We start from the raw sequence: 20407 nt of genomic DNA on the forward strand, positions 1-20407 counted from the left end.
ATGATGAGTCTATTCTTTTTCTTGAATTATCTTCAAGGACGATGGGAAGTCACTTCTTCTTGACATTATCTGCAAGGATGATGGGAAGTTATCTCTCCTGTTCTTCTTGAGTTATCTTCAAGGACCATGATGAGTCTTCTCTTTTTCTTCAGTTATCTTCAAGGACGATGGGAAGTCTCTTCTTCTTGACTTTATCTCCATGGATGATGGGAAGTCTCCTGTTCTTCTTGAGTTATCTCCAAGGACGATGAGGTGTTTCCTGTTCTTCTTGAGTTATCTTCAAGGACCATGATGAGTCTATTCTTTTTCTTGAATTATCTTCAAGGACGATGGGAAGTCACTTCTTCTTGACTTTATCTCCATGGATGATGGGAAGTCTCCTGTTCTTCTTGAGTTATCTTCAAGGACCATGAAGAGTCTTCTCTTTTTCTTGAATTATCTCCAAGGATGATGGGAAGTCCCTTGTTGTTCTTATCTCCAGGGATGATGATAAGTCTCCTGTTCTTCTTGAATTATCTCCAGAGTTGATGAGTTCCTTCTTCTTCTTGACTTCCCATCTCCAAGAAAGTCTCTTTTCTTCTTGGCATTATCTCCAAGGACAATGGGAAGTCTCCTCCAGAGACGTCACACAAGACCACTTTGAAAAGGAGAACTTGGTTGCAAAAGGGGGAATCTCTAGCTTGAAGAACCACAAGGTTGGGTTTGATGTAGAGCACACACACACACCCAAAGGTCCACAATCCAGAGGGCTTCTGGAAGATTGAACCTCATCTAGATGGCCTGGGGATCTCCAGTTGAGGTCACGACCAAGATCTTCCAGCCCGCAAACCGAGTAGATCTCCCCTTCTAGACAAGCTGGACCTAACATTGTCGTTCTTTCGTCCTTACACACAACACACCGTTGACGCCTGCATGTCCGCTCCAGTGTGATGTCCGCTCGTGGTCGGCCAACCCTATGCGAATCGCAACCTCCCTCCCCTCCGATGTTGCCTCTCCATGACCTTCTCTCCCGAGAGGAGACCATCTCCCATTGGTGGCCTTCAAGCGAGGCCGAGCTACATCTTACACCTTCTCCAGGGCCACCGGCTTGGGGGGGGGGAGGACTTTGGATCCTCTCGGTTTGAAAAATGTGAACCCAGAACTGAGCCAAATTCTTTTTTTTGTCCCTGCTTCTCGTTTTTCACACACCTCTTCCCGATGGTTTTGTCAGCCTCGGTGACGGAGCCACAAGTGTGTGTCGCTTTGGAAAGGACGCGATTGGAAGAGAGCGAGAAGCCGGGGAGGCCTATAACTTATTTTAATATTATACATAGAAAGATATATCCTGTGTGTGTAATATATATACATATACATATATATATATGTTATATATCTCTTTCTCTCCTTTCGCACTCTCTCTCTCCTTTCCCTCTCCTTTCCTCTCTCTATCCCTCTCCTTCCTCTCACCGTCTCTCTTTTCTCTCCTTTCTCTTCATTCCCTCTCCTCTCTCTATCTCTCTCCTTTCTCGCTCTCTGTCTCCCTCTCCTTTCTCTCATTCCTGTCTCTCGCTCTCCTTTCTCTCACTCTCCTTTCTCTCCCTCTTCTCTCTATCTCTCTCCTTTCTCTTGCTCCTGTCTCTTGCTCTCCTTTCTCTCCCTCTTCTCTCTCTGTCTCCCTCTCCTTTCTCTTTCCTCTCTCCTTTCTCTCGCTCCCGTCTCTCGCTCTCCTTTCTCTTTCTGTCTCTTTTCTCTCCATTCTCTTCTCTCTCTGTCTCCCTCTCCTTTCTCTCCTTTCTCTCACTCTCTCTCTCTGTCTGTCTCCTCTGTCCCTCCCCTTTCTCTTGCTCCCGTCTCTCTCTCTCTATCTCTCTCCCTCTCCTTTCTCTCGCTCCTGGCTCTTGCTCTCTCTGTCTCCCTCTCTTTTCTCCTCTCTCCTTTCACTCACTGTCTCCCTTTTCTCTCCATTCTCTCTCTCCCTCTCTTTTCCCTCTCTCCTCTCTCTCCCTCTCCTTTCTCTTGCTCCTTTCTCTCGCTCTCCTTTCTCTCTGACTCTTTTCTCTCTTCTCCATTCTCTCTCCCTCTCCTTTCCCTCTCTCCTCTCTCCCTCTCCTTTCTCTCGCTCTCCTTTCTCTCTCCATTCTCTCTCTCCTCTCTCTCTCTGTCTCCCTCTCTCTCTCTCTCACTGTCTCTCTCCTTTCTGTCTCTCCCGCTCCCCCCTCTCTCCTTATTGCAGTGCATTTATCATGTCTCTATAAAAAAGAAAAACAAGCATCAAATGTCATTAAACGAAAGGAATCGAAGAGCGCAACGACGTGTGTCTCGCCTCGTCATCCTACAACGGAAGGCATTTTCGGCCGCTTTCAAGATTCAGCCTTTCGTGGCATTTCGCTCTCGTCCTCTTCCATTTTTAATCCTTCCCCTTTTCTCCTCCTTAGCTTCTCTCCTACCCGGAAGGGGTGAAAAAAAATAAATAAAAATAAAATCAGATTGATAGGAAAAATAGGCAGCTGCACCCATGGGCTTTGGAACGGAAGAATTGGGAAGTCACGATGTTAGCTCGTTTGTTTTTTTTTTTTCACCTTGCTCGTACCGCTTTTTTATTATTATTATTTACGATCAAAAGGGGGCGGAAGCCACTTTACACACTTAAGTCTTAACACCCGTCGCACGGTGAACTGCCAAATTTACAAATATAGTCAGAAGAAGCGAGCAAAAAATTGGTGGATTCACAGCGCAAAAAAACTCTTTGGACCAGCGCATAATTGATGGGGAAGCTTCCTACCCTGATATTTTGCATTTTTTTTTTCCTCTTTTAATTTATCGCCATTCCTTAGAAGCAGAATGTTTCTTTGTGTGTTGTGTCTCTCTCTTTCTCTCCTTAGCTCGTTCCTCCAACTTGGGCTGCTATATTGTACAATCGCTAGCAATTTCCTTCTTGGCAAAAACCTGCAAAAATTCAGTGTTTTTTGCCGAGCAATATTAAATTCACAGACAATTTAGGACTGTGTGTGTGTGTGTGTGTGTAGGTCTTTGGTTATTCGGGTTTTCTCCCGCATAAAATTGGAAGTGTCTTGGCAACATTTCAACGAAGTCCCATCATCTTCAGGCTGGTGTTTTCGGCTTCGTGCTTCCAGGAGCAATGTGTGATCGTAGCTGTTTCTTCCTTTTAACTGCCAGTGGGGGTATGAACTGATTGGGTGGGAGCTTGGCTGTGTTTTGATTGGGTGGAGGTGTGTTCTCATTGGTTAGGGGCTTGGCTGTGCTCTGATTGGCTGGAGGAGTGTTCTGTTTGGGTGGGGGCTTTGTTGGGCTTGGGCTAGTCTGAGTTGCAGGGGGAATTGAGATGGTGAGCTGTGTTGTTGTTCATACCCCCATTGGCAGTTAAAAGGAAGAAACAGCTACGATCACACATTGCTCCTAGAAGCACGAAGCCAAAAACACCAGCCTGAAGATGACGAATGGGACTTCGTCGAAAAGTCGCCTAGACAGTTCCAATTTTACGCGGGAGAAAATCCGAATAACCAAAGACCTACATACAAACACCCGCAAAAACCTCAGAAAACATATATATATATATATATATCTCCCAGTTCTTTATATTAATAAAACGAACAGGGGCATCATCTACTCTTCTCTCTCTGCGTGTTTTCTTTCTCTTCTTGGTCTGTAAAGCTCCCTTTTGCATTTTTCTTCCCAAAAATAAAAAAAATAAAAAGTTAAAACACAAAACAACCCCCCCCCCCAAAATATTTTTTTAAAAGAAAAAAATAGCAAAGGAAAAAAAACACACACACAAAATTAACGGGACCTTTTTCAAAAAGGGCCTTTAAAAAATATAAAATAAAAAAAGGACCTAAAGTAAATTCACAGATCTGTCTCTCCGAGTTGAATATAGCGATTATTTGAAATAGCGGAATGTATTATTAATATCAAAATGGGAATACTGATTTGGAGTTAAATTATTAGGAGTAAATGAATAGTAAAATTGGGGTGGCTAATAGCTGTAAAATATTAATGCTGAGTAACAAGTAGTACAATTTTAATAACTTGCAAGTTGAATTAGTAGTTCAGTCGTTTAAGTTTAAGGAGTAGTACAATTTTAGTAACTTGCAAATCAAATTAATAGTTAAATTATTAGGTTTGATGAGTACAATTTTAATAACTTGCAAATTGAATTTGAAGTTAGTTAAATTATTAGTACCATTTTAATCACTTGCAAATTGAAGTAGTTAAATGATTAGGTTTAATGAGTAGTACAATTTTAGTAACTTGTAAATCGAATTGGTAGTAGTTAAATTACTAGATTAATGAGTAAAAATTTTAATAACTTGCAAATTGAATTAAAAGTCAGTTAAATTATTAGATTAAATGAGTAATAACAATTGTAATAACTTGCAAATTGAATTAGAAAGTTAAATTATTAGATTAATCAGTAGTACAATTTTAATAACTTGCAAATCAAAATAGTAGGAGTTAAATTATTAGGAGTAAATGAGTAGTACAGTTTTGGGGGGCCTGCTTCAGAAGCTAAAATGTAAAATATTAATCTGGATTAATATTTTACAATTATTTTAGTTTCTAAAACAGGCCCCCCAAATTGAACTACTCATTTACTAATCATTTAACTTAGTAGTTAATAGTTAAATTATTAGGAGTAAATGAGTAGTACAATTTTGGGGGGCCTGCTTTAAAAACTAAAATAGTTGTAAAATATTAATCCTGAATCCTGATTAATATTTTACAACTAGTTTAGTTTCTGAAACATCCCCCCCCCAAATTGAACTACTCATTTACTAATCATTTAACTTAGTAGTTAGTAGTTAAATTATTAGGAGTAAATGAGTAGTATAATTTGGGGGGGCCTAATAATTTAACTGCTAATTACTAATTCGATTTGCAAGTTATGAATCGATCACCGATGTGCTTTCTTAATGACAAAACAGTTAATGGGAAGAACGATGCAGCTAGTCCTCAACAGTTTGTTTAGTGGCTGTTCAAAGTTACGACGCCACTGAAAAATATGACTTGAGGCTGTTTTTCACCCTTAACGACCGTTGCACAGTCCCGGCGGTCACATGATCAACATTCGGACACTCGACAACCGACTCGTAATTTCTGATGGTCGCAGTTCCTCGGAGTCAACGTGATCCTCTTTTATGACCTCTCAAGGGGGGGAAAGCCCAATTCGCTTAGCGACTTTCTGACTCTTAATGACGGCAGGGATTCAGTTAAGAACGGAGGCAAGAAAAGCCGTCAAACGGGGGGGCGAACTCACTGAACACAAGAGAAATTGGGGACTCGGTTGTAGTCGTACGTCAAGGATTACTTGCACCCTCGTCGGGGAACCACCGGGGAGAAAAACCGCATTTCCACCCAACGCTGGCAGGAGAAGCCGCTAGTACATAAACGGAGAGCAAACCCCACACTCCTCTCTAGCATTGATGACGTTCCCTAGTTGGGTCAGGAAATGTCTGCAAGGAAACAACCACACTCAGAGAGCATCAAGGCTCCCACAGTCCTTTTTTTCCTCCTCCTCCTCTCTGCAACCGTTCCCTCCCTTCTAGCACTGATGACGTAGCCTAGCTGGGTCGTGAAACGTCTGCAAGGAAACCACCACAGACAGAAAGCATCAACGACCCCACAGTCCTTTTCTCCTCCTCCTCCCTTCTAGCGCTGATGAGGTTACCTAGTTGGGTCAGGAAATGTCTGTAAGGAAATCATCCAGCTCAGTGAGGACCAGGGACCCCAAAAGCCTTCCTCCTCCTCCTCCTCCTCCTCCACTTCTTCTTCTTCTTCTTCTTCTTCTTCTTCTTCTTCTTCTTCTTCTTCTTCTTCTTCTTCTTCTTCTTCTTCTTCTTCTTCTTCTTCTTCTTCTTCTTCTTCTTCTTCTTCTTCTTCTTCTTCTTCTTCTCCTCCTCCTCCTCCCTTCTAGCACTGACGACGTTGCCTAGTTGGGTCATGAAACATCCAGTGCTAGGATGCTATGCTCTACGCAATAGGGGCCCTATACAGCCCTCTAGAGAGGCAACAAATTGTAACTCTAGTAGTTGTGTGGACTTCTCTGCTCCCCAGGTTGGCTTCCTGATCCGGGATTGTGTAGAAGATGCTCCCATCTTCTGCCCATGGCCAGGGGTAGGCCATCTTGGCTCTTTGATGACTGGTGGACTTCAACTCCCAGAATTCCTGAGCCAGCCATGCTGAGGGGAAAGGGAGAGGCTTCCAAGCTGAGCCAGGCTGGCTCAGGAATTCTGGGAGTTGAAGTCCACCAGTCATCAAAGAGCCAAGGGGGCCTACCCCTGACTTACTAGGAAGATGAGGGGACTTCAACTCCCAGAATTCCTCAGCATGGCACCCTGTATCACAAACAGGCCACCTTGGCTCTTTTATGAGGGGACTTCAACTCCCAGAATTCCTCTGCCAGAATGGCACCCTGTGTAAGGAATAGGCCACCTTGGCTCTTTTATGACTCGTGGACTTCAACTCCCAGAATTCCTGAGCCAGCCATGCTGAGGGGAAAGGGAGAGGTTTCCAAGCTGAGCCAGGCCGGCTCAGGAATTCTGGGAGTTGAAGTCCAGGAGCCATCAAAGAGCCAAGGTGGCCTAGCCCTGGTTTACGTCTCTCCTCCATGGTTCCTTTGCCAGAGTTGAGTAGCCTCAGGACAATAGTTCTCGAGTTGTGTCTCTTTTCATCCACACAACATTGTGAAGGTCCTTTCTCAAGGACCTCCTGGGCGGCCATCTTGAAATTGGAGGCCAGGCTCTAGCAGGGGGCTGGACTAGATGACCTCCAGGGTCCCTTCCAACTCTCTTATTGAGCATGGACTAGACTAGAAGACCTCCGAGGTCCCTTCCAGCTCTCCCATTGAGCAGGGGGCTGGACTAGAAGACCTCCAAGGTCCCTTCCAACTCTCTTATTGACCAGGGGGCTGGACTAGAAGACCTCCGAGACCCCAGATCCGGATTCTTCTTGCCCGGAAACGAGCCGGAAGGATTATCAAGCTCTTCAGGAAATGACCCACCGAGAGGGAAGAAAGAAAGTGAGGGAGCGACAACTTGGCAACTACACAATTCGACAGCTGCTGACAGATCAAATCTAGTGGGGTGGAAGTCCTATTGAGGTCTTGAGTTGGCCAAGGGACAGGACGTCCCTCCAGATGGGTGCAATGAGGACCAGCGTCTTGCATCGCAAGAGAGTCTTTGGTTTATCTTTTATCTATGATAGGTAGGCCCCCTTTAGGACAGGGCAGGCCTCGACTTACGACCGCAATTAAGTTTCTATCTTCAAAATGGCCACCTTGGTGATATGGTTCTCTCTCTCTCTCTCTCTCTCTCTCTCTCTCTCTCTCTCTCTCTCTCTCTCTCTCTCTCTCATATACACATATCTTTGTCTCTATCTCTTTTTCTCTAATTTTCTTTCTCTTTCTTTTTCTCTCGTCTCCATCTTTCTCTTTCTTTCTCTCTTTCTCTCTTTCTCTGTCTCTCTCTCTCTTTGTTTATCGCCACTTTTCTCTTTTTTTCTCTCTCTCTTTTCCTCTTTCCCTCTTTCTTTCTCTTTCTCTTTATCTTTCTCTCTGTCTCTTTCTCTATCACCATCTTTCTCTCTCTTTCTCTGTTTCTTTTCTCTCTTTCTCTGTCTCTTTCTTTCTCTCTCTGTCTCTTTATCTCCATCTTTCTCTTTCTCTCTCTTTTTCTCTCTCTTTCGCTCTTTCTTTTCATCTCTCTTTCCCTCTCTCTATCTTTCTTTCTCTTTCTGTCTGTCTCTCTTTCTTTCTCTCTCTTTCTCTATCTCCATCTTTCTCCCTCTTTCTCTCTCTTTCTGTTTCTTTATCGTCACCTTTCTCACTTTCTCTCTTTCTTTCTCTCTCTTTCTCTATCCATCTTTCTCTCTCTCTGTCTTTCTCTTTCTCTCTTTCTCTGTTTATTGCCATCTTTCTCTTTTTCTCTCTTTCACTTTCTCTCGCTCTTTCTTTTCGTCTCTCTTTCCCTCTTTGTTTCTCTTTCTCTCTATCTTTCTCTCTCTTTCTCCATCTTTCTCTGTCTCTCTTTCTCTGTCTCTCTTTCTATTTCTGCCTCTTTATCTACATCTTTCTCTATTTCTCTCTCTTTTTCTCTCTCTTTCTCTCTTTCTTTTTGTCTCTCTCTTTCCCTCTCTCTTTCTCTCTCTCTCTCTGTCTCTCTTTCTCTCTCTCTCTCATTGATCCCAATATTTCTAAAGGGACTTTTCCCGCTTTTACGACCTTTTTTGCCACCGTTCTTAAGCGAATCACTGCAGTTAGTCGCCAGGTTATTCAAGGAATCCAGCTTCCCATGGTCTTTGGCTGGTCAGAAGGACCCAAAGGGGGATCACGTGACCTTGGGACACTGCACCCGTCGTAAATACGAGTCGGTTGCCAAGCGTCTGAATTTTGATCACGTGACCCCGGGACACTGCGACCGTCGTAAATACGGGTCAGTTGCCAAGCGTCTGGATTTTGATCCACGTGACCCTGGGACGCTGTGACCGTCGTAAATACGAGTCGGTTGCCGAGTGTCTCAATTTTAATCCCATGACCTCGGGACGCTGCGACTGTCGTAAATACGAGTTGGTTGATGAACATCTGGATTTCAATCACGTGACCCTGAGATGCTGCGACCGTCATAAATATGAGTCGGTTGCCCAGCATCTGGATTTCGATCATGTGACCTCAGGGGGGATGCTACAAGGGTCGTAAGCATGAGAGAAATGGTCCTTTTTTTTCAGTGCCGTTGTAACTTTGAACGGTCACTAAACGAATGAGTGTAACTCAAGGATGACCTGCCCGTTATGTCAGCCCTTGGTTAGGACTCGTCTAGGAAACAAGAGGAGGAATTTGCAGATTTGTGCCGCGAGAAACACTAATTTTACCTCAGAATTGCTCGCTTTAAGCCAGGCGAAATTTCTCTCAGTCCTGGCCGAGAGAAAATAAATGAGAAGTCTAAACTAATAAAATAATAAAAATAAAATAATAAAATAATAAAAATAAAATAATAAGATAATGAAGTAATAAATAATAAAATAAAATAATAAATAAAATAAAGTGGAATGAAATGAAATTAAAATATAAAATAATATAAAATATAAAATAATATAAAATATAAAATAAAATATAAAATATAATATAAAATATAAAATAAAATAAAATGGAGTGGAATGAAATAAGTAAAATAAATAAAATAATAAAGTAAAATAAAATAAGATAAAATGATGAAATAAAATATAAAATAAAATAAAATGTAGTGGAATTAAATGAAGTTATAAAATATAAAATAAAATATAAAATAAAGCAAAATAAAATATAAAATAAAATATAAAATAAAATAAAGTAAAACAAAATAGAAAATATAATAGAAAATATAAAATAAAATAAGATGAAGTGGAATGAAAGAAGTAAAATAAATAAAATAATAAAGTAAAATAAAATAAGATGAAATGATGAAATAAACAAAATATAAAATAATAAAATAAAATGTAGTGGAATTAAATGAAATTAAAATATAAAATAATATAAAATATAAAATAATATAAAATATAAAATAAAATAAAATATAAAATATAAAATAAAATATAAAATAAAATAAAATGGAGTGGAATGAAATAAGTAAAATAAATAAAATAATAAAGTAAAATAAAATAAGATAAAATGATGAAATAAAATATAAAATAAAATAAAATGTAGTGGAATTAAATGAAGTTATAAAATATAAAATAAAATATAAAATAAAGCAAAATAAAATATAAAATAAAATATAAAATAAAATAAAGTAAAACAAAATAGAAAATATAATAGAAAATATAAAATAAAATAAGATGAAGTGGAATGAAAGAAGTAAAATAAATAAAATAATAAAGTAAAATAAAATAAGATGAAATGATGAAATAAACAAAATATAAAATAATAAAATAAAATGTAGTGGAATTAAATGAAATTAAAATATAAAATATAAAATAAAATATAAAATAAAACAAAATAAAATATAAAATAAAATAATAAAATAATAAAATAAAATAAAATAGAATAAAATGAAGTGGAATGAAAGAAGTAAAAAAAATAAAATAATAAAGTAAAATAAGATAAGATAAAATAGTGAAATAAACAAAATATAAAATAATAAAATAAAATGGAATGAAATGAAATGAAATTAAAATATAAAATAGTAAAATAAAATAATAAAATAAAATATAAAATAATAAAATAAAATATGAAATGAAATGAAATGAAATAATAAAAGAAAGTAGAATGAAATGAAATGAAATAATAACAAAATAAAATGAAAGGAGCAGAGTGGGGTGAAATGAAATAAAAAAATAAAGTAATGAAATAGTAAAATGAAATAAAATAATATAAAATAGTAAAGTAAAATAGAGTGGAAATGAAATAATAGAATAAAATAAAGCAGAATGAAGTGAGGTGAAATAACAGCAAATAAAATAATAAAATTAAATTTAAAATCAAATGAAATAAAATAGAAAATAGAAGAAATATATTGCTTCCTTGCAAAAAACAAACAAAAAAAAATCAGGCGTGCAAGCCTGCCACTTCCCTTTCAAAAACAGGAGATTTAATTTATTCCCTCCTACAATGAAAATAGATCTGGGGCAAATGGACAGGGAGGTGCCAGATAACAGAAATATTTCTCTTTCCCGGCTGAGGGCCAAGCCATCCATTAACCCCAGGCAGCCATTTCCCCCACCGATAATAATAAGAATAATAGGAATTTCCTGAGCTGCTGATAAGCTTTTCCTGTTTGGAGGTTTTTAAAAATAATTGACTCCTGTCAGATTGAGGCAGAGAAAGAGAATTCCTCTTTTCGCCCCTCACCCCCCACCCCAAACCCTTGCAATTCTCCTCGTGCTTAAGGTTTCCCCTTAAAATTGTTTAGCCTGCAGTAGAATGGAACAGAGTAGAGAATGGAATGGAAAATATGGAAGGGAATGAATGGGAGAGGAGAGGAGAGGAGAGATAGAATGGAAGAGAAGAGAAGAGAAGAGAAAATATGGAATAGAATAGAATAGAATAGAATAGAAAAAATGGAATGGAATAGAATAGAATAGAATAGAATAGAATAGAATAGAATAGAATAGAATAAAGTATGGAATGGAATAGAATAGAATAGAATAGAATATGGAATGGAATGGAATAGAATAGAATAGAATAGAATAGAATAGAATAGAATAGAATAGAATAGAATAGAATAGGAATAGGAATAGGAATAGAATAGAGAAAATATGGAATGGAATAGAAGAGAATGAAATGAATGGAAGAGAAGAGAACAGAACAGAAGAGAACAGAAGAGATAGAATGGAATAGAATAGAATAGATAGAAAATATGGAATAGAATGAATGAAAGAATAGAATAGAATAGAATAAAGTATGGAATGGAATGGAATAGAATTAGAATAGAATAGAATAGAGAAAATATGAAATGGAATGGAATGGAATGGAATGGAATAGAATAGAATAGAGAAAATATGGAATGGAATGGAATAGAATAGAATAGAATAGAATAGAATAGAATAGAATAGAATAGAATAGAATAGAATAGAATAGAATAGGAGAAAATATGGAATGGAATGGAATGGAATAGAATAGAATAGAGAAAATATGGAATGGAATGGAATGGAATGGAATGGAATAGAATAGAATAGAATAGAATAGAATAGAGAAAATATGGAATGGAATGGAATGGAATAGAATAGAATAGAATAGAATAGAGAAAATATGGAATGGAATGGAATAGAATAGAATAGAATGAATGGAAGAGAAGAGAACAGAACAGAAGAGAACAGGAGAGATAGAATGGAATAGAATAGAATAGAATAGAATAGAAAATATGGAATTGAATGAATGGAATAGAATAGAACAGAATAGAATAGAATAGGTCCTCAATTTACAACAGTTCATTTAGTGACTGTTCGAAGTTACAACGGCACTCAAAAAAGTGACTCAGGATCATTTTTCACACTTACGACCATCGCAGCATCCCCATGGCCTCGTGATCAAAATTCACATGCTTGGCAACATGCTTGGGGATGCTGCAATGGTCATAAGTGTGAAAAACGATCCTAAGTCACTTTGTTCAGTGCTATTTGAAACTTCAAGTCATCATTAAATGAATGGTTATAAATCAAGGATTAATGATATTATACAGTGCTGGGCCATTCCCGATTTCTCCTTAAGGAGCTTCCAGTAATCCTCGACTTACAACGGTTCGAAGTTATAACGGCCCTGAAAAACGTGACTTATGACCGTTTCCACACTTACGACCGTTGCAGCATTCCCGTGATCACGGGATCGAAATTTGACTGCTTGACAACTGACTCATATATATGACGGTTGCAATGTCCCCAGGGAGGTCACGTGATCCAAAAGCAGATCCTTTCAACTGATTCGTATTTATGACGGTTGCACTGTCCCGGGGTCATGTGCTCCCTTTTGCAACCTTCTGATAAACAGTCAATGGGAGCTAAATTCACCAACCACGGTGTTACTAAGTTAACAAGAGCAGGGTTTCATTTAACAATGGGGGCAACAAAGATTGTAAATTGGGCAAAACTCCCCGGAGAAGTATCTCCCTTGGCACCATTGGGCTGAAAGGGGAGGTCGTAAGTCGAGGACTCCCCATATTCCGTTGCAAAAATGGAAAAATGAGATTGAATATGAAGTCTCGGTCATGAACGAATTCACCCATCGTGCCCACAGCCAGTTTATGACCGAGAAGTTCAGCGTGGTTGCATCTCATCCGGGAACCAAATTTCCTGGACGTTCCGCTTCCCTTCATCCTTTGCAAAAAAAAAAAAAAAAGGAAGGAAGAATTTACGATGTCATTTGCAATTTCCTCAAATAGACTTCTCTGCAAGCTATTTTAAACCCACCCACCCCCGAGAGCTTTTTTTAAAGATACGAACGAGAACGGGCCTCGTATCTTTATCGGGTAACGATCTTTGGCGACCACAACAGCTCCCAGCCCTGTCATACATCGCCATTAATTAGGGATAGATAGTACGTCATTCATTCGGAATAAATACAGTCATTCTTTACGAATACACAAAGTTCCCTTTTGCTCCCAGATTCAGGGTGCCAATAATTCCTCATGTGCTAAACGATTTGGATGAAGGGATAGATGGGGAACTCATCAAATTTGCAGACGACACCAAGCTGGCAGGAATAGCCAACACTCCAGAAGACAGGCTTCAGATACAGAAGGATCTGGACAGACTTGAACACTGGGCACTAACTAACAAAATGAAATTCAATGGTGAAAAAAGCAAGGTTCTACATTTAGGCAAGAAAAACCAAATGCACAAGTACAGCATAGGTGGCACCAGGCTCAATAGTAGTAACTGTGAGAGGGACCTCGGAGTCCTAGTAGACAATCACTTAAATATGAGCCAGCAGTGTGCTGCAGCTGCCAAAAATGCCAACACAGTGCTAGGCTGCATTAACAGAGGGATAGAATCAAGATCACGTGAAGTATTAATACCACTCTTCAATGCCTTGGTAAGGCCACACTTGGAATACTGCATCCAGTTTTGGTCACACGATGTAAAAAAGATGTTGAGACTCTAGAAAGAGTACAGAGAAGAGCAACAAAGATGATTAGCGGACTGGAGGCTAAAACATATAAGGAACGGTTGCGAGAATTGGGTATGTCTAGTTTAACGAAGAGAAGGACAAGGGGGGACATGATAGCAGTATTCCAATATCCCAGGGGCTGCCATAAAGAAGAGGGAATTAAGCTATTTTCCAAAGCACCTGAAGGCAGGACAAGAAGCAACGGGTGGAAACTAATCAAGGAGAGAAGCAACCTAGAACGAAGGAGAAACTTCCTGACAGTGAGAACAATTAATCAGTGGAACAGCTTGCCTCCAGAAGCAGTAAATGCTCCAACACTGGAAGTTTTTAAGAAGAGACTGGACAGCCATTTGTCCGAAATGGTGTAGGGTTTCCTGCCCGAGCAGGGGGTTGGACTAGATGACCTCCAAGGTCCCTTCCAACTTTACTACTATTACTAATTACTAAACTTGTTATGAGTAGTCCTCGACTTATAACTATTCGTTTAGTGACCGTCGAATAATGATGATGATGAATTGGGAAAAGCTGCTCTAAAGATAATACAGACATAGGTCTGAGAAGGAGGGACAGGCCCAACGTCTGGTGGCCAGTTTTTGTCCCTAATGCAAGACTGGAACTCACCGTCGCCTAGTGATTGGTCCAAAGTAAGCCAGCCGGTTTTCAGGACTACGGTGGGACTAGAACTCACTGTCTCCTGGTGATTGGCCCAAAGCCGGTTTTCAGGACTAAGGTGGGACTAGAACTCACACTCTCCTGGTGATCGGCCCAATGTCATCCAACTGGTTTGTAGCACTAAGGCGGAACTAGAACTCACCGACGCCTGGTGATTGGCCCAAAGTCACCCAGTTGGCTTTCATGCCTAAGGTGGAACTAGCTTGTCGCCTGGTGATGGGCACAAAGTCCCCTAGCTGACTTTCACAGCTGAGCCAGGACTCGAATTCACCGTCTCCTTGGGGATTGGCACTAGAACTCGCCACCCCCCTGGTGAAATTGGTCCGAAGTCAACCAGCTGGCTTTCCTTCCTCAAGCAGAACTACAATTCACGGTCTCCCGGTCACTGGGACCGGCTAGCCCAGTGGTTCTCAACCTGTGGGTCGGGACCCCATTTGGGGTCGAACGACCATTTTACGAGGGTCGCCAAACAACACAGTCTGTCATTTTTTCCCCCTTTTCCTCAGCTGTGCTACTCCCTTTTATTCTATTGGCTTTCGAAAGCCAATAGAATAGACTCTCTTGAATAGAGTCTAATTCTGTTGGCTTTCCAAAGCCAATAGGAATTGTCCAGGCTGTCTCTGCCTTGCTGAGTCCGCCAAAAGTCCCAGTCTGCACATGGTGCTGCACCAGTTGAGTAGTCCTCGACTTACGACCGGTTGAGTAGTCCTCGATTTTCGACTGGTTGGGGGTCGCAGCATTAAAAAGGTTGAGAACCACTGATCTACCCTATGTCTGTCCTATCTATCTATCTATCTATCTATCTATCTATCTATCTATCTATCTATCTATCTATCTATCTATCTATCTAAAAAGGTTGAGAACCACTGGGCTAGCCCAAGTAAGGCCTGGGTGAAAGTCCCTAGTTGACGTTCCGTCGTGCTTCCTCCCAATACAATCACCCCTCCTGAACCCACTCAAGACCCGAGAGTGGACCGCACAAGATTGTGTTGCAACTATAACAAAGCGCCTAGCGTTGAGTTGGAGAAGCTGGAAGGCCGACAGCCTGACAACAAGGCCGTCTTTGTAACCCTCCGGAATTCTTCACGCGGGTTTGCTCCGCATTGCAGTGTATTTTGGACTCTAGCCTTGTGTGTGTGTGTGTGTGGGTGGGAGGAGTGTTGTGTGTCTTGGAACATTCGGCCTTCACAACTCCTGGAGTGGGATCTGACCTCGGAAAAGACCGTGTTACATCGTGCTGTTGCCTTTTCTCCAGTCGGTCAGCTTGCGCCACGTGCAGGAGAACAAATGGGACTTTTCACCCATAATAGGCTGCTTAAATGTGCCAGGGTCTCCACGGGCAGCCCCACGCAACCGACGTGGGGAGAGAGGCTACGTGGGGTTTGGGTCGCAACTGGTGGAGCGATGGGGAACGAGAGAAGGGGATCTTGGTAGCTGGGGGTTGAATTGTGGGGTCCTTGGTGTTCTCCGAGCTGGGTGGTTTTCCTTGCGGACGTTTCATGACCCAACTAGGGAACGTCATCAGTGCTAGGAGGGGGAGGAGGGCTCTGGGGTCCTTGGTGCTCTCTGAGCTGGGTGGTTTCCTTACAGATGTTTCGTGACCCAACTAGGGAACATCATCAGTGCTAGAAGGGAGGAGGAGGAAGAGGAGGAAAAGGAGGAGGAGGAGGAGGAGAAGAAGAAGGAGAAGGAGGAGGAGGAGAAGAAGAAGAAGAAGAAGAAGAAGGAGAAGGAGAAGAAGAGGAGGAGGAGGAGGAGGAGAAGAAGGAGGAGGAGGAGAAGAAGAAGAAGAAGGAGGAGGAGGAGGAGGAGGAGGAGGAGGAGGAGGAGGAGGAGGAGGAGAAGGAGGAGGAGGAGAAGAGGAGGAGGAGGAGGAGGAGAAGAAGAAGAAGAAGAAGAAGAAGAAGAAGAAGAAGAAGTGGAGGAGAAGAAGAAGGAGAATGAGGAGGAAGAAGAAGAAATGAAGAAGGAGAAGGAGAAGAAGAGCAGGAGGAGGAGGAGGAGGAGGAGGAGAAGAAGAAGAAGAAGAAGAAGAAGAAGAAGAAGAAGAAGAAGAAGAAGAAGAAGAAGAAGAAGAAGAAGAAGAAGAAGAAGAGGTGGTGGTGGAGGAGAAGAAGAAGGAGAAAGAAGAAGAAGTGGAGAAGAAGGAGAAGGAGAAGAAGAGCAGGAGGAGGAGGAGAAGAAGGAGGAGGAGGAGGAGGAGGAGAAGAAGAAGAAGAAGAAGAAGAAGAAGAAGAAGAAGAAGAAGAAGAAGAAGAAGAAGAAGAAGAAGAAGAAGAAGAAGAAGAAGAAGAAGAAGAAGAAGAAGAAAGGATTATGGGGTCCTTGCTGCTCTCTTAAGAGATTGCCACCATCAATAATTTGGGGCTTCTTGATTGCAAACCCCCCCAGGCCAGCAGCAAAGTGAAAGAATAAAGCTTGACCGAACTTCCTTCATTTTTTTTGCCACGGGTTGCAAATATTTTTGGCCAACTCAAGACTGTTGGCTCGGGCGGCCGTGAACTCCGAGAAGAGTCAAGGACAGAACAAGTGTGTGTGAGCCCCTCCAGGGTGTGTGTCGCACAACTCTGGGCCTCGTCCGATGCAGGAGGCTTGACAAGCCCTTGATTCATCTCCCCACGTTCTGCTCCTGGAAAATATCTCTCCCGATAATCCAGGGAGTAAATTTCCTCCTTCCTCTGGGAGGAGATAGAGTAAAAATAATTCCTTGACGAACAAACCAGGACTCGGAAAAAGCCATGACCTTCACACTTTTTAAAAAAAACAACACTTTTTTCCTTCTCCGTGGAATTGTACAACTGCCTTCCCCCCCCCCCCCCCCGCCGCCCCCAGAGCCGTTTCAAGAGACCGTTGCGGAATTCCAGGAAGAATTCCAAAAACTCATCCCAAAGAAACTTTTCTTTCCCAAGGATTTCATTTGAAAAGGTTGGGATTGGCCGAATGGTAGCACGTTGAATTCAAAGGTTGTCAATTGGGACTAATGCTTAAGACATCAGGTTAATTGCCAGGAGACGGCGGGTTCGAGTCCCGCCTGAGGCATGAAAGACAGCTGGGTGACTTTGGGCCAATCACCAGGAGACGGTGAGTTCGAGTCCCGCCTGAGGCATGAAAGACAGCTGGGTGACTTTGCGCCAATCACCAGGAGACGGTGAGTTCGAGTCCCACCTTAGGCCTATTCTCCAAAGCGCCGGAAGGCAGGACAAGAAGCAACGGGTGGAAACTAATCAAGGAGAGATGCAACCTAGAACTAAGGAGAAACTTCCTGACAGTGAGAACAATTAACCAGTGGAACCACCTGCCTCCAGAAGCGGCGAATGCTCCAACACTGGAAGTCTTTAAGAAGAGACTGGACAGCCATTTGTACGAAATGGTGTAGGGTTTCCTGCCTGAGCAGGGGGTTGGACTAGATGACCTCCAAGGTCCCTTCCAACTTTGCTACTATTACTATCCAATTACTTCTAGTCCTGCCTTAGGCATACAAGCCGGGTGGACGATTTTGGCCCAATCACCAGGAGACGGTGAGTTCTAGTCCCGCCTTAGGCATGAAAGCCGGGTGGACGATTTTGGCCCAATCACCAGGAGATGGTGAGTTCTAGTCCCACCTTAGGCATGAAAGACATTTGGGTGACTTGCGCCAATCACCAGGAGACGGGGACCTCTAGTCCCGCCTTAGGCCTGAAAGCCAGCTGCGAGACTTTGGGCCAATCACCAGGAGACGGTGAGTTCTAGTCCCGCCTTAGGCCTGAAAGACATTTGGGTGACTTGCGCCAATCACCAGGAGATGGTGAGTTCTAGTCCTGCCTTAGGCATGAAAGACAGTTGGATTCCTTTGGCCCAATCACCAGGAGACAGGGACTTCTAGTCCCGCCTTAGGCCTGAAAGCCAGGTGCGAGACTTTGGACCAATCACCAGGAGACGGTGAGTTCTAGTCCCACCTTAGGCGTGAAAGCCAAAGAGGGTTTTCTTCTGTCCGTCTCAATCACAATTTGTGCCACGTCTTCGTTCCTTGATGCCATCCAGCGCCCCGTTTGGTGAAAGTCACAGGTCACAATTCCTCGCAAACAATCCTAACCAACATTTTCGACTCACAACATCCGAACAAGCTTTGAATCGGGCAGTGCTTTGATTCCCACAACCTAGTGGACCTCAAACTAACCGGCCATGTTTTTTTTTCCCCCACAAGCTTCTCGGGGGATCTTAACCCCACTTTGTTAGTTTGTGCCCCAATGTTGGGCTTCTAAGGCATCTTAAAGGCCGGCGGACTTCAAGTCCCAGAATGCCCCCATGGTGACAGTGGGAATTGTGGGACTTGAAGTCCAGCGGCTTTTAAGATCCCAGCTTTCAAGAGCCCTGCCTTCGAATCCCAGCTGACATCCACCAACTGGTGGACGTACAGAATTCCCCATCTGGCATGAGGGGATTCTGGGAGAGAGCTGGGGAATTCTGGGAGTCGAAGTCCATAAGGTTTCAACTCGCCGCTGGGGAATTCTGGGAGTCGAAGTCCGCAAGTTTTCAACTTGTCCAAGTTTGAAGACTCCTGACTTAGAAGCCTGGCTGAAGTCCACCAATTGGTGGACTTCCATCTCCCAGAATTCCCCAGCCAGCATGGGGGTGTTCTGGGAGAGAGCTGGGGAATTCTGGGAGTTGAAGTCCGCAGGTTTTCAACTTGTCCAAGTTTCAAGACTCCTGACTTAGAAGCTCAGCTGAAGTCCACCAACTTCATCTCCCAGAATTCCCCAGCCAGCATGGGGGCATTCTAGGAGAGAGCTGTGGAATTCTGGGAGTCGAAGTCCGCAAGTTTTAAATTTGTCCAAGTTTGAAGAATCCTGACTTAGAAGCTCAGCTGAAGTCCACCAACTTCATCTCCCAGAATTCCCCATCCAGCATGGAGGGATTCTGGGAGAGAGCTGGGGAATTCTGGGAGATGGTCCACCAGTTGCCAAGTGTGCAGACCCCTGTTCTAAGGCAACAAGACTTTGCTACATCAGGAAGCATTTAGGGAAAGACTTTTACCAATTGCCGAAAAATTCAGACGCTTCTGGCTGGGGCATTCTGGGAGTTGAAGTCCAGAAGCCTTAAAAGTGCAAAAGTTGGACATTCCTGTTTTAAAAGTCGGATCCAAACTTTGGTCTTTTGTTCTTTGTTTTTTTCTTCTTCCCCGAAAAAAAGACTTTTTTAAAAAATGGAGAACTTGACGTCCTTGCCAACGGCCGGCTCGTATTTCATGCGAGGCCTCGAAATCTATTTTAATGTTTATAGATTAAATGTATTATAAATGGATGTTGATGACAAAAAAAGGAAAAAGTTGTCAAGCTGGCCAGTGTCTCCACAGGATTTATTATGGCTTGAGAAGGTTCTCCAGCAAACAAGGATTTAAAGCGGTCCAACGGCGCCTCCTGGTGGGCAGAGAAGGAGCATTAAAAAAAAAAACCAGGAGAAAAATATAGTCCTCATCTTACGGAATATAGAGGTACTTCTGGACGGTTCGTTTAGCGACGGCCAACGCTGTAAATTCTGTAAGGTTCCGCTGCTTGAGCAAGGGGCTGGCTAGATGGCCTCCAAGGTCCCTTCCAACTTTGTTCTTCCGTGATTCTGGAAGGGCCTGAGCAGGGGGCTGGACTAGAGGACCTCCGGGGTCCCTTCCAACTCTTGTTATTGTTAGGGTTTCCTGCGTGAGCAGGGAGTTGGACTAGATGACCTCCAAGGTCCCTTCCACCACTGTTCTTCTATGATTCTGGAAGGATCTCCTGCTTGAGCAGGGGGTTGAACTAGATGATCTCCAAGGTCCCTTCCACCACTGTTCTTCTATGATTCTGGAAGGATCTCTGCTTGAGCAGGGGGTTGGACTGGATAACCTTCAGGGTCCCTTCCAGCTCTTGTTATTCTATGATTCTGTAAAGATCTGCTGCTTGAGCAGGGGGTTGGACTAGATGACCTCCAGGGTCCCTGCCAACACTTCTTATTCAATGATTTTGTAAGGGTCTCCTGCTTGAGGAGGGGGTTGGACTAGATGACCTCGGACATCCCATCCAACTCTTGTTATTCTATGATTCTGTAAAGATCTGCTGCTTGAGCAGGGTGTTGGACTAGATGATCTCCAGGGTCCCAGCCAACATTTCTTATTCTATGATTCTGTAAGGGTCTCCTGCTTGAGCACAGGGTTGG

The sequence above is a fragment of the Crotalus tigris genome, unplaced genomic scaffold (assembly GCF_016545835.1).
Source record: "Crotalus tigris isolate CLP2741 ecotype Arizona unplaced genomic scaffold, ASM1654583v1 scf7180000020932.1150333, whole genome shotgun sequence".
Classification (NCBI taxonomy): Eukaryota; Metazoa; Chordata; class Lepidosauria; order Squamata; family Viperidae; genus Crotalus; species Crotalus tigris.